Consider the following 23,626-nt stretch of genomic DNA (forward strand, 5'->3'; position numbering starts at 1 on the left):
ATGTCCTTTGGGAAGTGCGTGGTCTGGAAGCACTGAAGTCACAAATGTCTCAGGTTTGCCTGCTTCCCCCACCAGTGATGCCAAAGCATCAGTGGTGTCCTCAGAAAGCAGTTGGTTTCTGTGACCTCAGATAGCATCTTTTAGGGATGTCAAAAACAGGGCTAGTAATTTTCTGTGTATGAATACCCACACACTTTCAACCATGCAGAACTAAACTATTTCATAACCCATTCTTTTAAAACCCTTAAATGCATGTACTACACTTGGAAAATTATACACATATTTTGAGCTTGCTGAGGGTTCTTTCCAACCATCTTTTCTCCAAAAAAGTTGGCCTTTTGGCAGTGGAAAGAATGGCTTGCTCTATCTTACTGTAGATGAGAAGAGAAAATATGAAGGATTCTAACGAATTACTTCATTTAGAAAACAAGGATGAACATTTTCATGTGGAAAGGAAACCTATAAAACTCTCAAAATTTCCAATCTCCACTACAACTAAAAATGCAAACATTCCATATATTTTTAGGTAGAAAACAAGAATTTACATCACCATTAACTTCTATTTTAGCCATTGTGATATGAGTTTAAAATAACATCAGCAGATATACAGATAGCACATTGAATTTGCAGTCTCCATATGTCTCCCAAAAAACCCTGTTCAACCTCTCTCTGCCATCCAGCTTTAGAGCTTGCACACTGAGACACTCCTCTCTCACTCAGGGGTTTCCATCACAAACAAGTGAGGCACAGAGAAAACTAAAGGTGTGCTACTGCAGGAAATGCACAGGATGGAAAGTCAGAATCACTCAGACTAAAGCCCAGAGATTGAAAGACCTCCATGGACGCCAACAGACCAAGAATTCAGTGCTTGTCAGTCCTACAAGTACTTTTTGCCAATTAGCATATTCCCCACAAAAGGTCTTAATGAAAAAGTGTATGACTTTTCTGACATAAAAATGATTCTTCTCACCCTTTCCAGATGCTGCTGCAGATTTATCTTACTGCTCACTTCAAGAAGAGCACAGAGGAAAAGCAGAATTTAATTTGTCATTGGGGTTTCATTGGGAGTGGGGCATAAATGCACAAGCAGATAGATAGTACATTCCTTATTTGGTTTCTAAACATATTATTTCATCACTTAATTTATTATCTCTCATGCTCTTGTACATCCTCCTTATTGCTGAAACGTTGCCATCTGTGGCTCAGAACTTCCCTTCAGCCCTTTCCATATTACAGTATGAAGTGGTCGGTGAGAAGCACTGAGCTAGTAAGGGATCCACCAGTTATCATGGGGAAAAAGAGGAGAAGAAAAAGATAGTCTCAGAAGAACATATTTTCCTCCCCCTCTCTCCACCTTCCCTTCAATCATACTTCTGTCACCTTCTTGTGTGGTAAAATTTGATGTGAAAAGCAGCCCGGGCTTGTCTCTGATGCTGCTGAGTTTGACCATGTGGCTACAGGAGGAGGCAGCAATTTCCTCTCCCAGTACAGTTTGGAAGCCCCACAGAGATGCTTCAAAGTGAAACTTTGACCCACCCCTTCCAGCCTGGAGCGCAGCAGGGTCTGAGATGCAGCTGGGCTGCTCTTCAGTGAAATGCACCATGGAAGGCAGAGAGGGAGAGGGAGGGAAGGGACAAGGCTAAAACAGAAGTACAACAAATGTACAGGGTAAGAAAGGAGAAGAAAGAGGATGGAGACTAGGAAGTTTATTGGTTGGAATTGGCTTCTTGGCAGCCAAAGATGTAAAGAGAGAACAGTCCAGGGGGAATTACACCTTCACTCAAAACACCCCAGCAGAAGGAATGCCAGTGAGCCAGGATAATGTCCTGGATGCCACACCATTCTTTCCCTCCTTTCCACAGCTCATGTCAGTCTGGCTTTGTACTGCTAGCTGCAGGTCTGATCTGCTCCAGCAGGCCACCTCATTTCCTTCTGTGTGCATCAGCTAGGGAGGGACCTCTTAACCCATCTCAGCAGCTTTCTTGCCCACATCTATTTTGTGATGGAGAAAAACACTAATGCAATGGGGAAATGTGGGGTTGCTTCAACAGAACTCTCTTTGTTGCATAAAGCACCCAGAATCCTGACTGGCATTCTGGTTTTGACTCCTGAGAATCTGGTTTTTACATAAATTTTATGGCCTTTAGGGGTAAAGAAGCTAGTACTAAAATGCTTTCACACATTTGCACACAGCAGTTGCAGGCAAGTTCCACTGAGGAATAGAGAATTTAAAAAACAACAGAAAACCAAATAAAGTAAAAGAAAATAGAAGTGGCTGGCTGAAATTAAAAGTCTATTTCCCTGGCTGAATTTTGAGATGTCTTTGCAAAATGTCAGTTTTGCAGCCACAGTTACCTTTCTGCTGCTAAAACAAGTCAGGATATTTACAGAAAGGTAAACTAATGAAATTTGTTGGCCTCATTTGAAAACAGAAGCAATGGCTTTTCCCCAGAAGGCAGCAAAGCAAATCTAGCATTGCATCTAATACATCCCCTGCCTCTCTGTATCTTTTTCTGCAACCAGGGCAAGACCCTCAACAGTTCATATATTTCACAGAAAACAGCTAAGTTGTGAATTTTACTCCAAAAAGTGTGCCTTTCTTGAAAGAAAGACACAGCTAGAGAATAACCAATTAATTACCAGAATAACTCTGTTTACTGAGTGGGAGGAACTGAGGTCACATCCATGGGACATGCTTTGTGTAATAACTGTGGCGTTTCTAAATCCAGGAAGGCATCTCCTTGTCAGCTTATGGGGTTATTCAGCAAGCACAACTTCGTGCTTTTTTTCATGAATAAGGAATTCCTTATGCCAATTGCCACTCAAAAAAATATTCAGTGAGAACTTCTTGTGCAGAGAAGTCCTCAGAGCACAGGGCCAGGTCCTGGGCTGGATATTGCTGGGATAACCTAAATATCCCACTGCCTTCACCACACTTCCCCAGAATTTGTTCTTCTTGGGTCCCTTGTGTTTCAAGCAGCAAGAGGCCATGCTTGTCCCTCCTCTCTGGAGGGACAGGTGGCAGAGGGTGCTCCATTCCACAGCACAACCAGGAGGCACGTGCTGTCCCCCACACCGAAACCTGAGCTACAGCAACCCCCTCCTCCTGCAAAGGCTGTGACAAAGCTTCCCTCATCCCAGGAACGACCACGGATCTCTCCTGCATGCAGCACAGGCTACATGCACCAGCGCATGCCTCCTGCAACCAGCTGGTTTTGCTGCGTCCTTGCTGCTGTCCTGCTAGCCTGCACCCAACCCTTCATACAACAGCAAGAGTTCTCTGCTATACAGAGGCACAGGGAGATGGGATTGGGGGTTACAGTCAGTTCATCACATGCTGTTTCTAATTCCTCCTCAGGGATGAAGCCCTTTCCTTGCTCTAACATGGAAGACAGTTCCCATGGAAGACAGCTCCCCACAGATTTCTCCAATATGATTCCTTCCCACAGGCTGCAGTTCTTCAGGAACTGCTGCAGCGTGGGTCCCTTTCCACAGGCTTTCAGGAACTGCTCCTGCATGGATCCCCTGCAGGGTCACAAGTCCTGCCAGTAAACCTGCTCCTGCATAGGCTCCACTCTCCATGGGTCCATAGGTCCTGCCAGGACTTCCTACAGGGTCACAGCCTGCTTCCAGGTTTCCACTTGCCCTGATATGGGGTTCTCCATTTATTGCAAGTGGGTCTCTGCTCCCCCATGTACCTTGAATCTCATCTTTGGCACCTGTAGCACCTCTTCCCATTCTCCTTCAACAACCCTGGTGTCTGCATAATTGTTTCTCTAACATATTCTCACTCTACTCTGGCCAAAATTTCTTCTGCACAATATTTTTTTCCTTCTTAAATATGCCGCACACAGTATTAATGGCTATTAGACAAGAAGATAATTAAACTGTTTCATGTAACATGAACAAATCCTGTGATTTTTTAATGATAGAGCTGTAAGATCCATCACAACAAGTAATTATAAGATTTGTCAATATTGCTATGTTGTTCACTGCAAACAACATAGTATTTTTTTTTCCTAGAACCTAGCACAACCTTGCCACAGTTACATTTGTGAACATTTGCAAGGATAAACTTGGGGATCTCCCACTCTTGCTGTACGCAGGACTGGGCAGAGCAGCCTGAGAGCTGGCAGAGAACTAAACAGGAACTCTGACTGCAAAATTCTACATGCATTGAGAACTGCTTTTGTCCCATCCTCACACACTGACCCACTAAATGAGTTCTGACTGTCAGTGTAAGGACTGTGTGCTGCTCTTCCACCCTCAGAGTGAGAGGGGCGCAGCACCCAGCTTGAGGAACTGGAGTGAATGTACTTCCAGCCATAAAATGTTTGTTTAACTGCTTTACTGAGCTGCTGGAGCAGAGCAAAGCAGCCTTCGTGCTGCTTAGCACCTGACCTGACTGTTTTTTTCTGATTTTATTGTATCTCTTTCACAGAATCATTGATATTTCACACTTATTTCTTTCACAGTCCTGAAACTGTCTATGCACTCCTGGTGATTTACTGCATGCGATTTCCTCCCATTTATTTACTCCTCAGCTTTTTACTTCAAAGGTTTGAAAAGCACTCAAAAGAATCTGCCAGAAATGTACAGCTTTTGAGTAAAAAGTGTATTACAATTCATACAAACCATTCACACAGGCCAGCAAAATCTGTCTAAGAATGCAGAGCTTTTAAACTTTAGAAGGCAACATGATTGCCTTGACAGTACAAATCAGAAAGCAAAAATCTCTGTGGTAGCACAGGCTGTTTTAGTACAGATTCCCATATCCCAATAAATGCTTTGTTTTACACATCCAATTTCAAGCAATTTTATGCCAAATTTCTGACAGAAAACTATTATATTCCAGCTTCTTCAATGAGCTCAAGCAATTTCTTACTTATTTTAGACTGAAGTTGTTTTTGATGGGGGTTTACCTAAGAGTTACACATGTGCGAGGACAAAGACACACAGATCTACTTACATACATCCTCAACCTCCTGCCAGGATTATTTCCCTGTGCCTGTGCTCAGCAGTGCTAAAAGCATCCTGGGGAGGACCAAGCTGAATCACACTTATGACAATTGCTCAACCTGAGCCATTCTCTCATAAAGGCCATGGTTGCTGTCTCAAAGCAGCAGCAATGTATTAAAAGTCACCACTGATCAGGCTCCTTCCTGCTCAAACACAAAACCCGCACCCAGAAGCTGGGCTCACCAGCAGTGTCGGAGGTAGAAAGAGATGATGTGGTGAGGTTATGTGGAGAGAAATAATTTATAAAAGAGGAAAAGAAAATAAAAACAATAGGCCAAAGACTTAATGAAATAAAGGAATAGTGGAAAAATAAACCAAAAATAAAGCCTGCCCACGCATACTCAAAATAATTCAGTGTCTGCAGATTTAGTAACCAAGAAATTAAATCACTGAAAACATTCTCAAGAGTTTCCTATGTGGCTAGGTAGCTAATGCAAACATTCAGGAGCCACCTCTCCAGTCACAAGGAATATTTTTTATTTCCTAAAATTAAGGCTTTGACTGTAAGTTTCCCTAAAAGATCTTTTTACTCATATGCACCCATGAAACTCTTCAGACCATCCTGAGTTCAAATGCCTTCAGAGGAAACAGGTAGAAACTCTGTAGATTACAGTAGTGAGAAGGGAGAGAAAGCACAGGAGAAGGAGAATGGGAAGAAGGTAAAGAAATCAGTGGAAGACAAGATTAGGAGATTAAAAGATAGTAAATATGGACCACAGCTTTAAAAAAGCATAGTGCAAGTAATAAAGCAAAATAAACATAAAGACATTAAAAGGACATTAGAAAGGCATAAAGACTTGAAAGAAAAATATAAGGAGGAAAGAGATTATGGAAAATGCAAGTCAAGCTGAAATTCAGAAATTATTCTGACATACTAAAGAGTTTGAACACCTCACCAGTGCTCCCCAGGTATAACTTTTATTCCTCTGTGAGATGCTCACATTGCATGAAGCAGACAACCACGTGCAGGTGGGCACAAAGCCACATAAACTGGATTACAGAGGAAATCTATGAAACTCCTCTAATACTGAATCTTAACCCACTACTGTATTTCTCTGTGTGCTTTTAATTCCGTACAAAAAAATCCCAGCTCTCACCTCAGTCACAACAGTTACATTATTTACTTCAATGGCATTTTTCCTCATTTTCAGAGATACTAGAGATTTTTAATTGTTCTCTATTGTGCTCTTTTTCTGGACAGATACAGCTCAGACAGCAAAGTGAAGGAGAACAATTTCTGCAGTGTAATATTCTAGAGAAAACCCTCCTGCATCTCCATCTCAAATTAGAGTGCTCTTGCAGAGGACCTTGGAATGGACTTACAGACAGCCAAAGTCAAGACTTTCCACACCACCCTGTGGAAGCAATTATGGATTGATTGGGAAAACATGCAAAGATTATGTGCAAGACAACAGATGACATCCCATAACCACTATTATATCATTTGGCCCCAGACTGAGGTATGAATTCTCTCTTCTCCACCAACAGAGACCTCTGAAATCAGAAAGTACACATGGGAACACAGGGATTTAAACTGCTGAGCTTGTCCAGTTTTTGCAGCTGTTAATCCAGCAGAGGAACAGGAGAAAACATTTTGCACAACCTTCAAAATTCCCCTGATAGTAGAGAGAGGGTAGGTCCAGATGCCTTGCATAAAATGAGTATTAACAACAGAATTTACTGTGTTTATATCCATGTTGTTTTTCCTATTTCCTCATCCACCAATACCTCTTGATTGAAGGATGTTGAGTGGCCGCCAGCAGAACCTTTGGCTGGGTCCTATGGTCCTGCAACATCAGTTTCTTGAGGAGAAGCTTAAAATCATGGTGTCTTACCAGGATACAGGGCAACCATGACCTCTTCAAAAAGGCCTTTTTCTTGCACCACATGGGGGCTCTTAGCAGCAGAAATATTTGGGAGCATTTGTAAAACACGGATTGTGACTGAAACATCAGGATTCCTAAAATGATCTTCATATATCCGTGCACATTCAGCACAGTGCTGAGCCATGGACCCGAGGACCATGACAATGCTGTTCACCCTGCACAGCCACCATAACTCACAGTGCCAAAGTAACCTCAGAAGTCCTGCTCTGGCCCCAAAGGGAAATCGTGTGATGAATACCTGTCATACAATTTCTTCTTTGGCTTTTTGCTCAGCCTGGGGAAGAACTCCACCAGGGCCCAAGCAGCATTCCTCCTGCAGTGCTCCTCCGCCTGCCTGGGAGGACACAGAGAAGAAGATGGAGGTGAGAGCACATGGACCAAGCTCTTGTCATCGAGCAAGACCTAAAACAGACTGGCTTTAACCTCAGGGTTGGGTGTGTGGTTATATGTGCATCTGTAACTGCACCTAAGGACCCTCTAAGACAAGGAGGGTAGCAAGGGCGCTGGACATTCAAAAACACTAATTAAGTAACACAAGAAACCAGCATTTTTTTGACTCTTTGTTGTTCTACTCTACCTGCGAAAATGATGGAGAAAGGAAACTATGAAGCTGGTCAAAACCTGCTGATGATATAGTTTTTCTTTAGAAAATGGTATTTTGTGAAAATAGAAGTGTATCCAACACGTATTAGTATTGTTTCATATCTGAAACTATGTCTAATTCTGTTTCATTTTGATTGGAATCCTTTTTATACATGTCCAAAAATTGACATTTCCAAAAATGTCAATATTAAAATGTCCATATATCATTTTCTGAAATGTCTTGCATATTCCCACTTACAGAAGTATTTCCCCCTCTACTGTGTGCAGTGATGCACGGAAGAGGAAAATAACGTAGATACTGGGCATCTGTAAGAACAGAGGGTGGAATGATCCAGCTGATAGGAGGAAAAGTGAGCAGCTCTTGTTCCCATTCCAGAACTCAGTTCTGCAGGTGCCCTGCACTGCTGCAGGCCCCATGTGCCCTGGGAAGACTGTACAACCCCGCCCCTGTAACAGTGTGAAATGTCAAACAAAGCACAACTGCTCTGAAAAACTAAAGGGTCAGCAAGGACACCTTGTGTTGCCCACTCTTCAATCATCTCTAGGTCAAATCTATTCAATTTCTCAAATGTTTTTGGGAGAAGTCTAACCTTGCAAGCTGGCCTGGGATGTGAAACTGAAGCTGAGTACTCCCTTCCACTGAAAAAGACATTATTCTTTCAATTCCAGCAACACCTTTCTTAATGGAAAGGAATCTTACTTCCCTCTAAGAGCAGCCCTCCATAAAATAGATGTATTTGCAAACAGTGCTCCAAAGATTACAAGAGATTTTTAATTTTAGCACAGGTTTTTGTTTATTTGTTTGTTTATTTGTGGAGGTGGATTTTGTAAGTAGCAGTTTTGCTCTCTGGCTAAGATTCACTATTAAATGTCAGGACATAACCACAGAAGAAAACAATGTTTTAGAAAGTACTAACCCAGTTCTTCTAAAAACCTGTGCAGCATTATCATAAGACAGAGAGTAAGTATACCCTAATGTAATCCAAAGTCTAAAAAAACCCCTTTCTTTGCCATTAAGGGTGAAAAACAACATTTCAGTGTCACTCACGGTTGTTTTTTCAAGATTCCCTAAGTGTTGAATCCAGCTCCTTAAAACTCCTCCTACGGAGCAGGCAGGCATGAGCCAGCTGAAAGTCATCTGCAGCAATCTTCTGTCCTGCTGCCTTATTTTCGTTCGAGTTTTGTGAGGCTGGTTTTTTTTAGCATGAGATTTCAACGGAACTGAAAATATCTCGTAGCGCAAACTCTGCAGCATGCTGTGAGTAATTTACAGCTGCCAAAACCATCTAAATCAAATCCCATGAGGGATTCTTCTTTCTTCAACCCATGCACGTTAGAAAACAAAAATGGCCAGCAGCCATTCTCCTTCTCCTCCTCCTCTTTCACTGAGCAGATTCCTGCAGCTGGAGCAGTGTCATTAGAAGCTGCACTTATGGACTCCAGGACAGAACAGAAACATAGTGCATTTTACAGCAAGCAGTTCAATTCATAACAACAGCTTCACCTTTTTTTTTTTTTCTTTTTTTCTTTTTTCTTTTTCTTTTTTCTTTTTTTTTTCTTTTTTTTTTTTTTTTTTTTTTTTTTTGTGAAGTGAAGTGAGAGAATTTCAGAGGCAAACATTGTGGTCTGGATTCTGAGCACTGCACAGTGTGCTTGGCCATGAAATTATTTGTAATTGCAGTTCATCTGATTGCATTCAAAGGCAGTCAGACAAAAGAGGATTTAATATCTAACCAGTGTTCTGCCTGTACAGCATTTGAAATTCCATTTTTTAGGGTAAATACTCAGAAATCTAAAAAACACCATGCAAAGCAAATACACAGAGCAATTCAGGTTTTCCTCCAAAAATACCACAGGCAGATTTGAAAAATGTATGCCTTGATTTATTCATCGAGGAAGTTGGTTTTGAAAAGGGTTTTTTCCCTCATTTTTAGATTTTCAACCTCCAAAGAGGAATTTCAGGACTATGCATGAGGGCTAGAGCATACAAGTTGGGGAGTTCACCTTCCATAAAATGCTGGAGAACACCTGGATGAAAACCAGCAAAAGGCACAAAGTGTTGGATTAAGTCCTTGGACATACAGAAGACAGAGAAAGCAACTGTTAGCCAGGCTGGCAAAACACTGCTTGAGGTATGTTGCCAAAAGCAAATTAGAGTGGAAAATGAGCAAAAAGAAACAAGGCTATGAGAAATATTCAGAAAGAGAAATTTGATTGCGAAGGGACTTGGTGAATTGTAAATGCCATGTTTCATTACTGGTGGCCAAAGATCTCCACCCAGTATCATCACTGGCCTTGCTCAGTGCAAAGGAGCCAAAGGGAGACAACCCAGAACTGCACAGGGCCCTGTGGAAATGCACATGGAGGTGGCAAGGAGGATAAACAGAGACATTGCTGCTCACAGAGCCTGCTTAGATGCTGTGTGGTACAAAAGAGACTGTAGGGCCTGTGTGGAGAAGGTCCAAAGTAGTTCCCAGGGTTTCCTTCCTTCCACTCCTCCCAGCCCACCTCCCTGCCTATTGCTTGACCTGCCTGCTCATACCAGGAACTGAAGCCTGGGTTTAGCTGCATATTTAGTTACTTTATAGTAATTATTCCAGATAGCTTCTGCTCCCATTAAATGCCAATTATAGATTTGCTGTGAACACTGGCAAAACATGTTGTGTTCTGAAAATCTGTGTGGGCAATATACTGCATAGCCTGGCTACTAATTCCTAGGTTCCTATTTTTTCCAGTTCCACGGTTTTTTCTCTAGCTCTAATGCAGTAGGCAGGCTCTCCTTTGAATTTTTTGCCTCTTCTAGAGGACAGGATTCCAGTGTTTTATTTTGTCTTGGAAAACTGAAGGAGTGAAGCTGTCCTCCTCTTGTAGAGCAGAATGTGATAGTCCATTCACTTATGCTTCTTGTTCCCCACCAAAGCCTCAGAAAATATGGGCTCATCTTTCACTGCACAATGTAAATCTGTTAAAATGAGATGCTGGCTGGGCTTTTGTGTGGGATGATTCCCATAACCAGGTCCTATGGTCTGCTCCACAACAAAATGCAAATTAGATTGGTTTGGTTTTGTTTTTTTTAAAGAAACTTCTTATTGTCTTCTGTGTCCCGCAGGCCAAAAGCAATTTTCTCCAACATTCTTTGTATCACCGCCTGCACAGTTTGTGGTAGAAGTTCATATATTTGTAAGGTCCTATTGAGAGATATTTTCAGCACACCAGAAAATGAAAAACATTTTAAGAGATGAGGAAAAAAATAGCAACATATTAGCTAGAACTGACTTCCAATATAGAGCCATCAGAATCCAGTGCTATAGTTAGTACAGAAAATGTTTCCAGTTCAGGTTTGGGTTTGCCCAGTAATTCATTTCTACAAAGTCACTGTGACCTGAACTGTGCCTTCCTGATGTTACCCTTATGCAGAAATAGTTTTGCTATTCAATCTTCCCAATCCCCAGGTTACCACTATTTTTATGATAACATCATCTTTCTTTCCCTGATGACCTTTTTTTTTCATTGTGAAAACTTCTGTACAGTGGTTTTCATGCCTCCTTAATCAGGACAGTGGATTGCCAAGTGCACTTTGCAGAATGTCTCATTTAACCTCCTCCCTCCAGCTCCATACAGACTCAGTAGATTCTCATCTTGCTTATATTAGTCTCTCCTTTATCACCAGAAGCTTGCCTGGGTGTTGTCTCTGTTTGAGGAACTCCTTCTTTGGCTTTAGAAAGATACTACTAGAAAGAATTTTTTAAGCAATGTTACTAAGCGAGCCAGCCCTAAATCTTGCTGTGACCCCTTCAAGCTAAGTAAAGACTAAATTATTTCACTTTACCCTAAGTAATCTTCTTCTTTAAGACAATCTTAAGAAAATTGGAAAAATATCCATGCTGCTTTAAAATTGCTACCTTTACATAAATTCTTGAAGGCACTATCTACACAGAGATATTCTGGAAAACTATACTAAACCAATGAAGCTGGTAATTTAAAGTAAATTTTATAAAATGCTAAAAGGTATTTAAGAGGTAATCCCTACTGAGAATTAAGATGGCATTGACCTGATTTAATTTACTTAATTTCTAAAAATTAGGTACCCATGATTTTCATGTAAACTAGCTAATGCTTTTCCACGATAAAACACTCAGAAAATCCATTTGTTTTCCTACATTTCACTGTTTTGTTCAAATGCAAATATATGTATATTCTTATGCCCTGACACATATCCAGTTCAAACCGAAGAATGCAAGAGCAGCTCTGGCACCATCCATTTTCTCCTCCAGTTCTTGCCTTCTCCTAGAAAAAGGGAAATGCTGCTGCATCTTCCCAAGTACCCTCCATGCACAGAAAAGGAATTGTAGGGCTGGAGTCTGCCCACCAAAGCAGTAAATTTGTGGGACAAGCCTAGAGAAACCTTAAAAGAACATGAGTTGGTGTTAATTTGTACCAAGTCTGAGTGGAGTGGAAATATCTCTCAGCAAAACGTCCAGTTCTTGTTCTAACCTAAAGGCCTGCAGGAAAAGAAGTATATTTCTGTTTTTGGATTAGAGATAATGGTGCTACCTATTTATTTATACAATATTATATTTCACACAGTCACATGCCAACATTTTGAACCATAAGGCTATTCTGTGCATTATGCAAGTTTTGATCTTTTTACAGCAGACATACATGGAAACTCTCACTTCACTCATGACCTCTGCTACATGCACCAGGCGTCTTGCACTTAAATTTTTGTATTGCTAGAACCAAAAATTCTCTTTTGGTCTCATATTCATTTGTTGCTATTTATCTTTTCTCTCTACACTGAGTAGTTGTAATTTTTCAGTTTCCCAGCCTCTGGAGCCTTGTATGTCAAAAATAATTTAGGATGACAAATTTGGTTTTTTTTGGAGGGGAGTTGAGCAGAAATTGACATGCATCTCTCAGGTGGCTGTTGATTATAAGTGAATATTCCTCCTATTTCTTCCTTTCCCCTGTTATTTTCCTCTTTCATTGACCACAAAAGTTTAAGTGTGTGCAATTGTACCAGTACCCTGATTCCCAGGTGTGGGTGGGAAGAGCAGGCTGAGGAAGAATTCGAACATGTGGAAATGATGTTCTGTTCTGTGAACTGAGCAAACATCAGGATCTCCTCTAGACTGAAGATGGAGGCAGCACCCTGAAATAAAAGATCAGTGGCCTGGTAGCCACCAAGCCAGGTCACAGGAGCAAATAGTGAAAGCCCTGTGTCTGCAGGAATGGCAGCAGGGCTGAGAACGCCCCGTCCCCAAGCAGCTGCAATTCTAATATTACAGCAAACGATTAGCAGGCACCGAGGCTTCCTGAGAGCAGGTGGGAGTGCTTCCATCGAGATAATCGCTTTCATAAAAATAGTTTGCTTGGTGGGGGCAGAAGATTAACACTTTTTTGTGGTTAACAGTTTAAGGGTCAAATTGTGTTCCCAAGCCTGACCCGAAAGCTGATTAAAAGTCCACGGGTATCTGTATTTTGAAACGATCCATTTCGGTGTCCCAACACAATTTTGGAGTAAGGGTCCATAGGAAAACAAAATATGCAGGAATCAACGGGCAAAGGAGACAATTTTGACAACATTTTAAATTATCTGAATAAGTCAAGCCAAAACCAGCAAGAAAGTCTGCATTAGTAAGTGCTAAAAGTATCAGGGATTTATAGGCATAACGCTCTTCATCAGAAAACAGCAATAAATATTTGCTTGTAGCCTATAAAACTAGGAATGCTGAATTATTAAGATCAATGAATTCAGACACATTAATATAAATGCAAAATAACAATTACTCATGTCTAGGTCTCAGAAGTAAGACAGCAACATGTAAGAAAGATGAAGAACATTTATATTTATTAGTAACAGAGGAGGAAGCTACATAAATTCAGATCAGCCCCCTAGGAGTAAGTATATTCAACTTGGCAGGCCAAGGCCACTTGTGCATAACAATTCTGAGAGATTTGGCTGCAGAGATCTCTGACCTGCTGTGATGGTCTTGAATGTTTGCTGGAAATGCAGGGGAACACTGAAAGGGCAGAACAGTGTCAGTGTTAAGGGGATGGGATGAGCAGAGGAGCTCTGCTGACAAGTCTTGATAATTCTTCTGGGCAAGAAAAACGCAGAAGTTGGGAAGGGATCCCATTCATAAAAAAGCCAAAGAGTAAAGATATAAATAAAACCATACCATATATTTGAATGGAACATAAATCTTGTCAAAAGGGCATGCTAAAGCAGGCAAATGCAAAGTTGTGTACTTAGGAACAAAGACTGGGGGGCAAACCAACAAAATGAGGCTTGTGTTTTGAACAGCGGTGTGCCTGAAAAGGTGCCACAGGGACAAGAACACCATGTGAATTTCCAGTGTAATGCTCTTGAAAAAACAAGTAACTGTGTTTAAACTAGGGAGTATTGAGTGAGACGATGTATTTTAAATCCAGGTTTTCAAAGCTTTTAAGAAAGATGTACTACTACTGGACTTCTCTTTATAGTCCTGTGCATGCATTTTTTAAAGGATTGTTAAAAGTTCAGTGGGATAGAGGAAAAAAAACAGAAAAATTACTTCTAATTTTGAGAAAAAATGTGTTTCAGAGGAAGATGCAAGGAGCTGTGCCTGCTTCATATACCAAAGGAAGATAGGGTGAGTTTATTACAATGCAGAAATATGCTTACAGTATAAAACATGAAATATAAGACAGTTCTTTCATTTCCTGGAGGAAGGCTTGACAAGAACCAATACAGGAAGCTGAAGCTCCTTTCTGAGGGAAAGAAGACACATGTTCCTAGCAGCAGGATATCCCCTGCTGCAGGTGGTGCTGAATTCTGCTTCTGAATCTTTCAGAGGAAGACTATGTGCTTTTCTAGAAGATATTCTTTAGCCAAATAATAAGTTGACTGAATAAGATGCTGCAATCTGTGTTAGATGGAAAGGTATGAGTCAATCTAAGAACTCTTTCGTCCTTAAGCTCCTTATATCTAAACTGCTGTTTCTCATCACAATTAGAAGGTTAGCAGGTCTCCATGGATTTTCATCAAAGTAAGCAAAAATGTTGTGCCAAAGACTATTCCTTACCCCACACCAGGATACATAAATATACAAGCATCTCAGGTGATATCACTAAGAAGTAACTCTTTTAGTCCTTTTGTTGATTGGACTTCTAGGCTTTTGTATTAAAGCATTCAAAAGGAAAAATCTTTGTCATTGGATAATGATGATGCTGATGATGACTTCAAGGGGGTTTCACAGCCCCTTTTCTGTGTGACCCTCTTAATATTTAAATAAATAAATAGAAGCTCAATATATATCTTTTCCCTAGCATATGATAGCAAATATAAAAACAGTGAATACCACTTTACATTGTAAAATAAAATACAAGCTGCTAATGTTATTCATTGGTAGAAAACTGTAAAACAGTATAGCTAATCAGTGAAACATGAAGAAAATCCTACAAAGGCCACTAGGACCCATCAGAAGGATATTCAGTCTATGCTCCTTGTGGTTTACAGCATATCCCTACTGCTAGTGGAAAAGTGATCTGCAGTGTAAAAGTACAAATACTAATATTTGTATTTATATTTAAAAAAAGTCACTATTGGGAAAAAATGTTATCAAAGCTAGAAAGCCAAAAGCACTCACTGAGCTTCACTACAAAGAGGATGCAGACGTCACAGGAGGGATCAGTTAGTTGCCCTACTCAGCTCCTCTGAACTTCAAAAGCAGAAGCAATTTGAATCAGAAGTAAAGCTGGAAAAAAAAATAGAAGTAAAGCAACTTCCTTTTTCTCCAGTGCAGATGGGCCAAATTCCATAATTCCCTTCACTTTCCCTGCCAGTGGCAGGAATCCAGAGCATCTCTGTTGACAGGAGAGGTATTGTCAGGAATACCACCTGCACCCACTTCCACACTGAGCAGCTCTCCAATAGATGGATATGACAGTAAATCTGCAGCAAAGCATGTGAGAGTAATCTAATGGTTGCATTAGGTTCTGAATTAGGTTTCTTTGCTATTTTCTTTTGCATTCTGGATTGTTAACTGTTCTAGCCTATCCTACACACTCCTCTGTAGGCTCAAAAGGAAAGAACAGGGAGAGGTATTCCTGTTTGCACATTTGTCATGCTTCACATCTTGCAATGTTTATGGCTTTGATGTGACTCTTTAAGAAAAAGCTAATACTGGGCTTTGTGGGGGCAAATTTGCCACATTCTCCCACTTCATGGTTTCAACCAAACTTACTCCAGAAGTTCTGGTTTTAATATCCTAATGCATTTTTTCAGTTCAGAATCACAGAAAAATCAATACACAGGAAAGCAACACCCTCAGACTATACAGAGTTCCCCTGTTAAATTATCGTCTTCAAGCTCTCTTGATCAGGTCTGATTTCCTCTTTAAAGCCCTTTAAAATCTCTTGTGAGCCCTGGATATCATTGTAGAGCATATCCTGCTTTCAAACATGCTTTCACAACTGCTCGCAGTTTCAAGAGACTTAATAACAAGCAGCACTTCCCCCGTCTGGGCAGCAGAAACCTCTCCAGCGAGGCAGGGTGCCTTCCTTGCCTTGACTTTCAAAGAGAGCAAAAGCTCTGGGGACACCCAAAGACTTCTGTGCTGCCAAGTTACCCTGGCTGGTGAGGCCCCCTCCAGATGTAAGAAATAAAACTCCTGGTGGACACCATTGCCTTGGCAGTGGGTGCACGACGTGCATGGCACCGTCTTGAACAGAACCATCTTGAACATCGCCGCTCAGGTCCAGGCAGTGTTTTAAACCTTATCCTTCTTTTGATTTGAGTGACTTGCACAGATTGGCAGGCAAACAGCTGCTTTTTGTGTGGGCTCTCAGGGATGATAGCAATTAACACCCCTGGTCAGGCCAGCAGAGTTTTTAAGATAATGATGTCCTCTCTTCCCTGCTCTCCTAGCATCTCTCTGATGCAAATGCCTCCCACTTTAGTGATCAGTACCTTCTATTAATGAGTCATTTCTGTCCACTTGAAATTGCATTTGTGCTCCAAAGGGCACAGGACACAGCAGTCCTTGGCGATTCAGAAGGCTGGCAGTAAGTTATTTAAGACAGGAGAAATTCAGAATGGCTAAAGTTAATGTATGTTAGGGCAGTGCTATAGAAAAAAACACATAGCAAGAAAGTAAAGTGAGGGTTTCATGAAGCCTGAAAAGTTATCTGAAATTTTGTCATCTCCCCTATTAAAAAAGGGGGATAGTGGCTATTGCAACAGGCAGCACTGAGCTGTTTATGAAAGTATCAGCTAGAAGGACTAGAATAAAATCTTGTAATTTTTACTGTCGGAAAAGCAACAGCTGGAAAGCCAACAGAGCAGAAGAACCAATTCCGATTATGTCTTTAACTTTAAACAATTGACCAGCTTAGGTCAACAAGTCTTATAAGCAATTTTTTAAAAATTAAAATTAATAACATAACTTGTGATTACAAGAAGTTCCTTTGCAGAAAAACAATGAAAGCTTCTTGAGCTGCAATTTGAGAATATACACTATAATGTTTGTCAGGCCACCAGAAGAGGTGGCAGTTTTATTAGTAAAATACCTCTTTTTCATCCTAAAAGCTTGGTGTTTGAAGATGGCAGATATATTCTGATCAAAGACTTCTAAAATGGTAACTTGAAAGAGTATATACTCTATATTGTTCCACACAGGAACAAGCTTCTTTCATATCCCTTCCCTTTTTTTTAAGAATTTTCCATACAGTTTAGGACAGAAGAGAAAATTGTAGTCAGTTCATGAACCCAGCCCTTGGTAGAGGAAAATAATCAGGATTTGTAGGTAATTTATAGCTAATCACCTTGTTAGATGATGGTAATGTTCAAGAGGTGGCAAGATCTTAACCTGGGGGATGCTCTTACTGTTGTCAACCATGTAATGAAAATTCAGGCACTGCTGTGTCTCCTACCAGAGATATCTAAAAAAACCACAGTAAACTCATTGGGATAAGAAACCTGTGAAAGTTGCTTGAAAGGTGAGGATAAATAGCAAAGGTACTGGTAAAGATTTCCATCTTGAAAAATCAAGAATCAGTGAAGAAAATCCTGGTGAATCCCTTTCAGTCTGAAATAAAGAGGGAGTTACTTGAAGGTTTTGTTAAAATATGCATAAACCCACAGGGATTGGAGACTTGGATTTCCTGCAAGTCTGTTAAACAGAACCAACCCAAAAATGCATAAACCAAAGCATCATGTAAGGGAAAGATGGTGGGCAGGTTTTTGAAAAGCAGATAATATGGCAGTTTCTTCAAAAGAGACAGCAAAGGACATATGGTAACATGCTGAGAAGAGATATTGGGTGATTTGAGACCAAAAGGTTTTATTTATTGCTCAACTCTCCAAAAGCCAACAACTTTTAAACTTCTTCAGGAGTTTCTTCTCACAGAACCACAAAATAAAAATAAAAATAAACATAAAAATGTTTATTATATATATTATATATTTTTATACATATATGTTTGTCTATATAAATATATGTTATATTTTATGTATTTTATAGTATATATATTTATATATATATGTACGCATACACTGAGAATTCTTGGATAACACACTTCAAAAGAAGAAGTGAGTACTATCATAGTAAGTCTGAATGTAAATAAGGCAGTAGGAACAGATGGGTTTATGACCAAATATGGTGTCCTTAGACATTTATCAATATCATGCTCAATAAAACAGATGTTTTTATTTGAGAGGTAAAATAAGTAAAATATTAAAACCCAGGAAATTTCAAAGCTTGAAAATTGTGTGGGTTGGACTTCTTGCCTTTGGATGTAGAAATACTTAAGCAACAGGACTTGTGGCAGAAACAATATGATTTTGAAGAAACGACAGGGACTGGCACTTATGCTCTCAAAGGTCCTACAGCTCATCTGTTTGTGGATTGTCGGATTGAATGTCTTCAGGGGAAGACAGTTGATGAGGCCCTGCTGACAGCTGACAGCTGTTCATTTTGGCCATGAGAAATTAAGGGGAATTCTCAAAATTGAGCAAGTGAGGGACAGATCAGAGGCAGGACATGCAATAACTCTCTGGGAAGCAATGAGCACAGGATGCCTCAGCTTCCACACTGAAAATTGTTAGATAAGAGAAAAGGAAGGTGTCAGGTTTCTGCATTTTCAGATTAAAAACCAGAAACTACCATGAATTAAAGATTCAGTGAAATATCCACAGGTCTCAAGTCCTCAGAAACTTTAAGAAATTAAGTAAGAACAGAGATTTCTCAGATGGGCTAAAAAAAATTTGTAAAAAAGAATATACTCTCTTACATTCTTTTCCCATTTCACCACATACTTGTGTGTGTACCAGACAGCCCTTTAAAGACTAGAAAATCTGTTGTCATTAATTTCATCTGGCAATAGACAAAGCCAAAAACAAACAGTTCCATATTATTAAGGCCTCCCACAATGGGAAATCTTACACGGTTGAAAGGGTAGCACATTGTTACAGAGCTTGGCTGAAATAAGAAACTCAGCTGAAGGATGCTTTATACTTGAGGACAAAGCCATATTTGTAGACTAATACAGAATGAAAATGGTGTGAGAAAATTTCTGAGATGAATACTACATAAGAAATGGATTAAGAAAGGAAAAAAATTAAAATTAAAGCCACTTCTTGGCCTTCAATGAGTATACAGGAAAATACTCTTTTCCCTTCATCTTTCTCTCTTTACTATCTGCATTGAAAATAAAGAATTCTTCACTCAATGCAATTAATATTCCTCTTTGCATTATGACAGCTGTCATCCATTTAGATTAACGCTTTTGGAGGTGGATATCAAACACTATTTAAAAATTTGTGATAATAAATCAAGAAGTTCTCTCTTTTATCAGCAATAGCAATCAGCAATAATCATATACAAGCTCTCATCTGACCTTTTTGCACTTTGGAGCAACTGATGTGGATGAACTCAAGGAAAAATGGAATAATTTCTAAAATATATGTAATTTTAAAGAGAAATAGATACCTCAGCATAGGGACTAAGAGAGAGAATACATATGTTACTCATCTTCCAGGTGTGATTTGGTCAAAACCAACTTTAATAAAATAATATTTCTACCTATATATCTGACTCTGTAGCAATCCAGTGTATATTCTGTGTGGTGGCTTTTCCTCCTGGAGAACCTCCTGAGATGCAAGCTGCATTCCTGTCAGCCTGGTTGTGCCAGGGACCTGGGATGACCTCAGAAATGTTCTGAGTGGATTTGCCAATAGCCCTGGTCCTCGTAGCATCCCCTGGGATCTGCTGGGCTGCCTCTCCTGGGGAGCTCACTTGGGGCAGAAGGAAGAGAGTATATGCCTCTTGCTGGGAGACCCTATGTGTGGAATGATCAAACCTGGAAGATATCGAGTCTCATCCTTGATCCACCCTCTCCTTTCCTCCTTAAAGCTTTCTAATTCTGGGACACCTTGGCACCAGATGGACAAGCCCATCAGTCAATATTTCTAGAAATTAGTCAGAAGATGAAAAAGTGACTTTAAATCCAAGTCCTATTCTTTACTCAAACAGAAGGCAGAAATTCAGCAGGGACTAAGCCCAAATTCCTAGTCATGATATTTTTATCAGTAATATCAATTATTTACATGTTGCACATACACTATTGACATGCTACTTTTCTTTAAATTTGTTAACAGGCATAAATACTTCCATTAAGTGAAATGTTAATGCTCTTGTGAATCTCGAATATCTTGTTTTGTACTTTCTACATGTTCTAGCTTTGTTTGGACTGGGTTTTTTAGCTGTCTAAACAGAAAATCATCTTTCATTTTGGTTTGTGTTTTTTTATTTATTTAATGGAAAGTAAATAGCTTAGGAAGAGTTTGGCCTCATGATCATGTGCCTGACAACATCTGGGGAGAATTATCAGCAGTAATGTTCCTGTAGACAAGATAGTCTAAGAGAATGAGCATGGTGAGTTTTCTAGGGAAAAGCAAAGAAATAAGATTCTGAAACAAAAGGGAGAAGCTGGATACTTGGAGAAGAGTTAGTAAAAACTCGACCGAACAGAAAGTAGCTGAAAGCACCCAGGAATATGCAAGAAGGAGCAGGGTTGATGTACCCAAATAAACTCTTATTTCTTCCTACTCAGGCAGAAACATACCTGACAGAAAAGGTATCTCTGGATAGAGACTTTTCTCTATGCTTTTCATCCCAGTTTGCTTCTCTGCAAAACCCAGAGTGACCAGGAGAAATCCTACAGTGTCTTAACAGACTAAGGAAGTAAAAGACTATAGATGTGTGAGATCAAATTCAAGCCTTGAGCCCATGCCTCAAGCTCTTGTAGATTACTGACAGGCGATCACTGGCACACAGTAAAGATGCAGACCAGTCTGACCTCTACATGGTTTGCACTGTGCAATTCTTACCTTTACTGAAAAAATACTAAAAGGAATTAATCTCAGATTACACAGATAATGCTTATCTCAAGGGAGTTCTGCCCAATTGGCTACTGTACTCATGTTTCTGTCTTGCTAGGTCAGCCTCACATCGTATCAACAAGGAAAAATTCACTCAGGCCACTGGAACTGATTTATACCCACAAGAATGTGGATTTTGACTTTGTTTTCCCCTTTATTCTACTTCCCCTTTACAGTAATTTTTAAAGGTTTTTTCCTGTAATGTTCCAGGGCTTCATGTGCCTGATACTGTAAAGGCAGATACAACTTCAAAGGGCAGTCCAACTGCAGTCATGGCTTGCACGGAATGGGTTTGGCCTGCTGAGCTCATGAAAGCAAAGTTTCATCTGTTTTGTGGATTGGGCTCTTGACCTGCCATAAAAATAAATGCTATCTTCTCCCATTATTAAATGGTAGGCTGTTTCTTGTTACTACTCTGGTATACTCGTCTCTTCCATATGCCTGTCATTAAAAATAATAAATTGAGTTCCCTTATCTCATGGAGATCTCTCATTTTGCCCTCTTGTTTTGGTCTCATGTTCATTTCCACACAGTCTTGCCGACAGACTCACACAGTTTAGATTAAAACAAAATGCAGCAGCCTTTTCCCCCCTGACGGCAGAGACACAGGCAGTTCACACCTTCATCTGATGTTGCACTTAACCAACAGCACAAGGGAAGCAAGACAAAAAATCCTACACAGTATAAGAGGAAATTAATCTGTGTACAAAGACTGTATTCCCACTACACCTCAAAATTGTTGAAACATTAATTGATTGTTTATCGTGCTGCTATTTTGTGTTAGTCTTTGTGAATTAATTCTGTGTGTATTTTTCCTGTGCCATGAAACTGCAAGTGTCTATTTGCACCCTATGATAGCTGACCAGGACCTTGAGTATTTTAGAGATTGAACACTTTTTAAAATGCTGCTGATGAGTTATCAATTTTCACTAGTATATTCAGCACAGTCACTTCATTGACACACTCCTGATACTTATTAACAGTCACTGTTCTCCAGACTGCATTCCTCAGGCTTCCTCCAGTGAGTGATACACTTCCCAGTGATAGCACCTCGAAACACAGATTAATTTTCTTGCCTAGCTCTTCAGCAGGTAATTGCATCAAAATCAGCAAACCTCCTTCTATACGTAAACTACAGTAATTTTGTTTAGTGAAGGATGAGAATTCACAGGTTTTGTGACTCTAGAGATGCACTCTGTCCTATCCCTCTCCAAGCACCTAAGACACCCCACTGATTTTACACTCTAAACATCCATTGCAAATGGTACTCACACACTTTTTTCTGGATAAGAAATCATCCAAAGGCACTTTTTGTCTTGAAGAGTTGTTCATTTTTATCCTTTTGTTATGGTTAGCTTTATTTTTTAGTCCTAAATTATGCTTCTGTCAAAAAAGGTAATTTTAAAGCCCTTAGTCCCTCTGCTAGCAAAAGCTCTTTATGTTACATCTTGGACTGCTTTTTTATCAAAACAGCATCAAAATAGGGAAAGTAAAGCCTCTCAAGATATACTACTGATCACTATGACCATCTTTTTCTTTCATACTAGCCACCACAATGTTATTTTCTTATCAGGAATTACATTGTGTCTGAAGTTCTACTAGTATAACATAAGAAAATGTGCTGAGAAGTTGTGCTGATGAACATGATGTGAATTCATTAGATGAGTGTGTCTTCCAAGATACTCTCCAGGAATATGTCTCAACCATACCATGGCCAATTACACTCTTTGGAAAAAAAAAAACAAAAAAAAAAAAAAACAAAAAAAAAAACAAAAACAACTAATGGACCAAACTAGATGATGCTGCTCAGTGGTTTTCCCTTACAATCAGCTAAAAATTGGCCAGACAGCAAAATTCACATTTATTCACTACTTTTATTTTCACTACTTTCATATTATTTTCCTGCTCACAACTCTACTTGTGTGTATGTGTTCAGAGTATTTCATACATGACCCCGAAGTTCAGTCCCACTACAATCCAGCATAAGCACTGCTCCTATTAATTGTAATCCTGCTGCCATTAATTGTAATATGCATAGAAGCTGGCCAAGTCACAACTACATAGAGAGTTACTTGGAAAAAGTATAAATTAACTTTATCAGTGGTTTTAGCTCTGTTTATATTGAATTCATCTGCCGAGCAACTCTTTACATTCCCTCCATGGCATTTCCATGCATTGTTCCAGTCTCTCCCCAGTGTTCAGCTTGAAGGACAATGGGAGAAAGTAGTTCCACATTTCCATCTATCTGTACACAAACGGGCTCAGCCTGTGCATTCTTTCTTTTCTTATTTTTACCCCCTAAAAGAGCTCCCAGGGCAGAAAAGGAATGCTGGATCAGGCCTGTCCATAGTTGTGTGTTCCCCAGCATCCCACAGAGGGATGTTGTTGCTATTATTTTAATAGCAGATCTCTGCTGTTGTTTCTATTTTAATGGCAAATTTTAAAGCTTCCGCTGACATTGGTACAGACTCCGAAGCTCAGCTAGAGAATCAGAGGTGGTGAGCAGATGGTGATACAAAGGAGGAATGCTGTATCTATAAATATTCTGATGAAATTCATATCCAGTGTCTCACACAAGAGACAAGCAACTATACTGAACTCTTAATATGGGGTTTTAATTAGTCTTATGTGGTAAATGGGTTCTTAATCTGGGTTCCCTAACAGGCAAATCTTTACTCAGAGAGTGTAACTGTTT

The 23,626-nt window shown here is 39.9% G+C and overlaps 1 protein-coding gene across 1 annotated transcript in view; it reads right to left on the reverse strand.

Annotated features, from left to right (window-relative positions):
• TBX15 (T-box transcription factor 15) overlaps positions 1-23,626 on the reverse strand; it is an 88,756-nt gene that overhangs the window by 47,610 nt on the left and 17,520 nt on the right. The window lies entirely within an intron of this gene.

This window comes from Lonchura striata, chromosome 2, assembly GCF_046129695.1.
Source record: "Lonchura striata isolate bLonStr1 chromosome 2, bLonStr1.mat, whole genome shotgun sequence".
Taxonomy (NCBI): Eukaryota; Metazoa; Chordata; class Aves; order Passeriformes; family Estrildidae; genus Lonchura; species Lonchura striata.